The sequence below is a fragment of the Microtus pennsylvanicus genome, chromosome 21 (assembly GCF_037038515.1).
Source record: "Microtus pennsylvanicus isolate mMicPen1 chromosome 21, mMicPen1.hap1, whole genome shotgun sequence".
NCBI classification, from domain to species: domain Eukaryota; kingdom Metazoa; phylum Chordata; class Mammalia; order Rodentia; family Cricetidae; genus Microtus; species Microtus pennsylvanicus.
In genome coordinates, this window is record NC_134599.1 from 29,620,728 (window position 1) to 29,628,063 (window position 7,336).

Below are 7,336 nucleotides of genomic sequence, written 5' to 3' on the forward strand. Positions count from 1 at the left end.
ATTCTCACAGCCTAACTTTCCGGATCAATCATTATAACTTTGATCTTAAGTTCATTTATGACTCGCAATGCTGAGCAACTTTTTATTTATGTGATGTCTGTTTGTGTGTCTTCCTCAGAGAAATACCTCTTAATATGCTTATATAATTTTAACGTTATTTTGTTTTTTCATTTTAGAGGTGTATGTGCTCATAACAATTCAGACAGAAGACCTTTATCAAATACATGATTGGGAAAGAGTTTCCCATCTGCTGTGCTGTTTTTAACTTGCTTGATGGAGTCTTTAGACGAACAAAAGTTAAAGTTTTTCATTTTTGTGATATGCAGGTTATTATTTTCTTCCCTTGCTCATTCTTTTAAAATTGAATCTAAAGACTTCACTGACAAATTCAAGGTCGTGAATATTCTCTTCTTTGTTTTACTCAAAGAGTTATATGGTTTTATCTCTTATATTTCAGTCTTTGATCCATTTTTGTGTTGTTCATTTTTAGTTGATCATTTTTCATGATGTGAGGCAGGGGCTCAGCTTCATTATTTTTTCTTGTGTTGACATTGACTCTTTTTAAATGTTTGCTATACTTCACCAGTGACACCTCTGGTTCTCAGAGCCTATAAATTGATAATTTTTGAATACCAATTTAATTTCTTTACTAATACAGGTCTACTTGGATGATTCTTTTCCTTGAGCCAACTTAGGTACATTGACGCTTTCTTGGAATTTGCCCATATTTTCTGTAACCAAATTCGTTGGCATATGATTTCATACATCTTCCCTCTATTCTAATAGGGCAATACTAATATGTGAGTATATTATGGAAAATGAAAAAGAAATGGGAAACTAGGAAGTGGAGGGAGATAATTCAGAGGGAAAGACAGGAAGAAAGATATAATAAGCACATTGGAAAGGCCATGGTGAAAGTTACTTTATAAGCTTACTTAAAATGCATACATACTATATATGTGTTCGCACACACATATATAATTTTTTAACTTGTGGATTATTGATTTTTTGTGGATTTCACATCATGCATCCAAATCCCACCCATCTCCCCATCCCACTCTTTTCTGCACCCTTGCAACACCCCCTAAACACAAAACAAAACAAAACCATCAAACAAAACAAAATGAAACTAAAACATAAAAAAGAGGAAGAATCTTTTTTTTTTTTTTTTGGTTTTTCGAGACAGGGTTTCTCTGTGGTTTTGGAGCCTGTCCTGGAATTAGCTCTCTGTGGAGACTGTAGATGCATCTGTATAGAAAGTCAGAGAACAGGACGTTTTGAAATGAATAAAATTATACTAGGGTTAAAAAAAAGGGGGGGGAGAGAATGTCTTCAAAGAAGTTATAGTGTGGCCAGGCAAGTTACATAGGTTACCCTTTAGTCCTTTCATCTCCACGTCCAAGTGTTCCTTGCATTAAGTCACTGGTCTGCTGTGAGGTCTCTGGCCTCTGCTACCCTATTGATAAGAAGCTCTCACCTGAGCTCTTCTTGGATACCCTGTACTTGTCCTGTGTCTTACAGATCCTGCAGTTTTGGACTTGTAGGTTTGTTCTCTTCTCATTCTTCAACAGTTCATAGATGGAGGGCATGTTGGGATGGGTGAGTTCATAGCCCTGGTTCTGGACCTGGGTGGTAACTGGGTTGGTCAGCCATCAGGTTTCCCCCATCATCACCACCTGGGCTGGCTCTCCAGCACTGCTTTGCCACCTTACCCAATGCACTCTGTAGGGCAAGTTCTCCTGTTCTCAGGCCCTTGTGTATGGCTCACCCACACTCACACTCCCAAGGTCAGCTCTACTGTCGTGCTCAGGAGAGGTTCAGGATCAATTCTCCTGATTGCTGTGAGGGGTCTACAAATCAGGATAAGGTCAGCTCTCCTGCTCTCAGGCCCTCAGGGCCAACTCACCTGTGCTACTGTCAACAGGGTGAGCTCTAAAGGACTGTCCAGGAGGGGTGTAGGGCCTGCTCTTCCATGTGCTGGAGCTGGTGAGGGATAGGTCTAGTTCTCTGCAGGTAGCAAGGGGCAGAGGGTGGGGTAGGGCACCATTCGCTCACCCACGCTGTCACGGTAGTAGATGACAGGGGAACAAGGTCAGCCCTGCTGCTCTCATACCCTCAGGGCTGGATCACCTGCATCCCGGACAACAGGATCAGCTCTAGTATGCTGCCCAAGTGAGATGTATTGTGCCCAAAATAAGGGGTGAGGTCATCTTTCCCAAGTGAGGGAGACAACTCTCCTGTGTCAGCATTCAGCAAGGGGAAGGGCCAACTATCTGAGGGCCAGTGAGAAGCAGAATCAACGTAGCACAGCCCTCGGATTTCAACAAACATGTTTCCCATGACCTCTTGTGTTAATACAGACCATGGACATCTGCACGGAGCCCAACTGCAGCAGGACCCCAGACCAGACTGGGCCCTAGGCAGAAGCTAGGACCTAGAGGCCACCATGGCACCAGTGGCAAAACAGGACACCAGATAGGTATGGCCAGGATGGCAGCATGGCCCTTGGAAACCAACATGATCTCAGGGGACAGACCAGACCCTGGGCATCTGCAGAGCCATTGGTGGTAATAGGAACAATGGACATCATACCAGTTGCTGCAGGGCTACAGATGATGATATGACCCTAGGTAGCAGCCCAGTCCTGGACATCTCCATGGCCCCAGATGGCAACACAGACACTCCCAGTTCACTGACATGGTCTCAGGTGGCTGACCAGACCCCAGGCATCTCCACAGCCTTCAGTAGTAACAGGAGTCATGGACATCAACGCAGATCCTGATTGCTGTTGGGCCCTCTGTGACAGCCCTGGCTCAGATGACACCGTGGCCCCGAATGGACAACACCATGACCACAAGTCACAGTGCAGGACACTCAGATCAGCATGGCCCCTGTGGCAGTGTGGCCCTCAGACACCAACATGACCCCAGGTGGTGGCCCAGACTACTGGCTTCTGCACTACCCTCAGTGGGGATAGGAGTCACAGACATCAAGTAAGGTTGCTTGCCTGCTTCAGGGATGTGGGTCAAGACTTGTCCCTTGGCAATAGCCTAGCCCGGGATATTACCCTGGGCTCAGAAGGTAAGTAGGCCACTCATATCAGCCTGTTCCTCACCACCCTCACCTCTTCGGATCTGATTCTCTCCAAAGCCTGTTAACTACATGGCCTCTCTGTCTCCACCTCTCTACCCTGTACTCACTCATCGTAATGGCATCCGGTGCTCTGCTCCAGAGGCATTGGAAGGGCTCCTGGTTGAAGCAGTGCTGTTGCTGTAATTCTCTGTGGAGATTGGGGCTAGAGCTCGCCATGGTGTGCCGCCCTCCCCCAACCCAGCTGTCCTTGGTTGAGTCCTGCCCGTTCCATCCACAAGGCATGTCAAGGAAATATTGCTCCACACCTGTCTTTTAAATAGGGTTTTGCTACACTTGGTGTTCCCCATAAAATCTGTAGACTGTCAAACAGAAGATCTCAGTATCAGGCATGGCAGTCCTCTCTGAGTTGTTGGTTAGTGGGATCTAAGAGACTGGCAGACGATATAGGCTATTGCCATTGCCCTTGGTTGCTTCCCTGAATTTGAAGATTAAGATTTTATTGTTGAATACGCTATACACTTTAGACGCAGGACTTTGAGGAAGAAAGCTTGAATTAATCTGGAAGCTGCCTCCATGAAGAGTAGCTCTCATGGTATCTGAAGGTGCTAAGCAAGCTGCCAAGGGAGACAGCAATTGGTAATTCTACCCAGCTGAAGCAGAGAAACCACAACACTGGCCAACACAGCAATATATACTCAATGATACAATAGTAACTTTTTCATCTTTGGGGCAACCAACAATGTCTAACTGAGCTTAAGCCCTGCTCAAGGAGATGGGATTCATGCCTAGTACTATAAACATAGTAAACTTCTCAAAGCTGTAGAACATAGAGACCTTAGAGTAGAACCTACTGTTTTTCTAAACCTAAATACCTATCCTTATAAGTAAATGTAGCTCTCACTCATCAAAGAAACTTCTTTTTGAATCTGATATATATCATTCCAAGATACACAATCTGTCAAAATGCAGAGATTAAAAGATTGTGTGGTACCCATCGCCAGTTGGCATACTTACAGCACAACCCCTACACTAAGATCCAGAGTCAATTGCGAAAGAGGGGGCAGAACAAATGTAATAATTAGAGAAACTGAACACATGCTGTTAGATGATTTCATCTAGGCATGAAAGGGAAGCTGCACCCAGGAAGTCTCAACAATATGTTTATCTAAATAAGACCTAGACCACACGGACAGTCAATATGCCCACATGGATGCAGAACATGTCACAGCTACACAATTATCACTGACTACTGAGGAAAGGAGAAAGAGTTTTCTCTAGGAATGAGAACCTGATAAATTATCCATTCACTAGTGCTCAGCACTAAGCGTGTATGTGTGTGTGTGTGTGTGTGTGTGTGTGTGTGTGTGTATTAAGAAAAAGTCATGAGTTAGATAGGAAGTTGAGGGGCAAATGATAGGAGTTGGGAGGTGACAGGGAGGAGAGCCAATGATGTAAATACAGCATTCATTTAAGAAATTATCTAAAAACTAAAAATATAAATTAGAAGAGGAATAAATTATGTAGTGTTGGATTAGTTGGTTTATATGTGGGGCTAAGTTTTTTTTTTCTTTTTCTTTTCTTCCCTGAGATACAGTCTTGTTATCCATTCCAGGCTGGCTTTGAGCTCCCCGTGTCACCTAGGCTGGCCTTGTAATTCTACCTCACCTGTCTCCACGTAAGAATTATGCATTTCCCTGCCTGGCCCAAGACTGCTTCATTTCCTTTCCCTTCTTCTTCCTCTTCTCCTCCTCTTCCTTACCATCTCCTCCCCCTCTTGAAGGGCAGACTAGCAAAGCTTCATTGAGAAATAAGGTAACAGCTTTCTGCTGCAGAAAGGCGTCTGGAGAAGGCGTTGCCCCAAGCTGCTCGTGCTTTAAGTTTTAAAACAATTGCTGAGAATTAACTCTGTTTTTCCTTCTGAGAGGTCAGTGATTATGTTCTCTGTTAAGTTTTAAATCTTGTGAATTAGACCTTCCCTTTGTTTCATTTGGCGAATATAGCTAAGTATTTCCCAATTTATTATGATTCTTTTTTATGTTATATTTTATTTTTTAAAACAATCTTTTAAAAAAATTTACATACCAATCCCAGTTCCTTCTCCCTCTCCACCTTCTCCCCCCCCCATCTTCCCTACACTCCACCCCCATCCACTCCTCAGAGAAGGCTAGGCCTACAATTCTTGTGGTGTCACAGAGCCTTGCTCTATAGAGTTCTGACACGGCCTTTAAGCTTTAGTCTATCCTAAGTCAGCACAGTCATCTCAGCTTTGGTCTGGCTGATGCTTGCATGCTATAGCACCTGCTTCGTTTTATTTGTGTCTTTAAATCACGTGTGTCTTCTCCAAACGACATAATTGCATCCTGTCTTTCTTTGTAGAAATCTAGTCTGACAACCATGGCCTTTTGATTGGATTATTGAATTTGCTGTTTGATGCGGTACTTTCCTGTTACTTTCATAAAGCACTTGAGATAAACCACTCATTTAAAGTCTGGTTCCGTTTATTTTGACTCGTGGCTTCAGAGTTCCAGTCCATGTTCTTTATTTCTTTTTCCTACTTCTGTTCTAGGTCAATATCTCATAACGAGTAAATGGATTTATTTAGAAATATCGATAATAGATAATAGAGGGTGGCTGGTCAGAGAAATGGTCATGAATTCAATCTAAATAAAATTTCACATGTACCCTTTATCAGTAAGAAGGTGAACCGCTAACTACTTTCCTGATGGTTAATTGAATATTTTAGAGGAATTTCTAATTGCAATGTCATTGTGTTGCCTTTCCTTAGTGCTTAGCCCTCTAATTTGAGATCTACTGGAGGGCAACATTTACAAATTAGAAACATAATTGAAATCTACTGCTGAATAAATTGATGTTTACTGCTACATAAAATTAGAGAAATTGTTTAAAATGGTATAGAATCTGTTTTCCTTTCACTTCACTGGTTTGCTTTTTGTTGAAGAAATTTGTAGCTTGGAATTTCTCTCAAGAAAAGGTGAGCTTTCTCCTTTGACAAACTTGCAAATGAACAGCATGGCCAAGCAGTCAGTGGCCTTTGTCAGGAACCACAGGATACTGTGATCTCACACAGGATACTGTGATCTCATGTGGTGGAAGGCCCTCGGAGCTCCCTGAATTTGATACAAACTGAGTAAATGGTTCTATTGGGAGACTAAGTCTATCTACATAAATCTTAAAAACTGAGTTTGAGAGATATAAAAAAGTGAAAATTCATACTTAATTGATGCAATAGTATCTAATTCCAGATTAAACTCCAAGTTTTTAAAATAAACACATTAAGAAAATTAATACCATTAAGAAAATTACAGCATACACAGAGAAAAAATACTTCCAAATATATATTTTCATCAGCTACTTCATCAGCTAATTGTTTTCGAATACTAGATTATGTTTCTAGAGTACACAAAATGTCTTTGTACTTAAAGAAGATAATCCAATAAACATGAGCAATGTTAATTCTCACCAAAGAAGATTTGGGTGGAAATACACAACAGAAGATGCCAAACGTATTTTGTCTTAAAGGAACTGAAAGGAAAATGATAGACGACCTACAACTGCAGAATTCCTAAAATCCTGACATTTCATCATATGACTTACTGATGAGGCTATAGAATAGTAAGAGATCTTATTGATTGCTTCTGGGAATCCAAAATAGCATAGCTGTTTTTGAAGAAAGTTTGATAGCTTCTACAATTGATGATGATGAGGAGGAGGATGAGGAAGAAGGATCTGTGAGGGTACCTGCTGCAGTATACATGTGGAGGTCAGAGTACAACACTGAGGAGTTATTTTCTCTTGTTCACCTTTATATAACTTCTGGGCTTGAACTCAGGTCCTGAGGTTTTGTGGCCATCACCTTTATCCACTGAAACATTTCCATGGTTGGAGTAGTTTGTGACAGAGCTCTTACTTTACTCATGAAGTTTTGACAAAGCTAAAGTGATCACAGTTTCCCCTCACTCTTCCTGTTCTTTCTTCCTGACTCCCATCTACCCCATCCCCTTCCACTCCTCCTCCTTTTCCATTCGGAAAGAGGCAGGCCTCCCATGGTCTTACACCTAGCATGGTGTATCAAGTTGATGTAGAACCCCCTGTATAAAGACTTGGCGTGGTAATCTAGCTTGGCAACAGATTCCCAAAGCCAGCTGAGAGCCAGGAACAGGTCCTGATCTCACTGCTAGGAGCCTTACAAACAGATCAAGTTACACTTGTCACACAAGTGGAG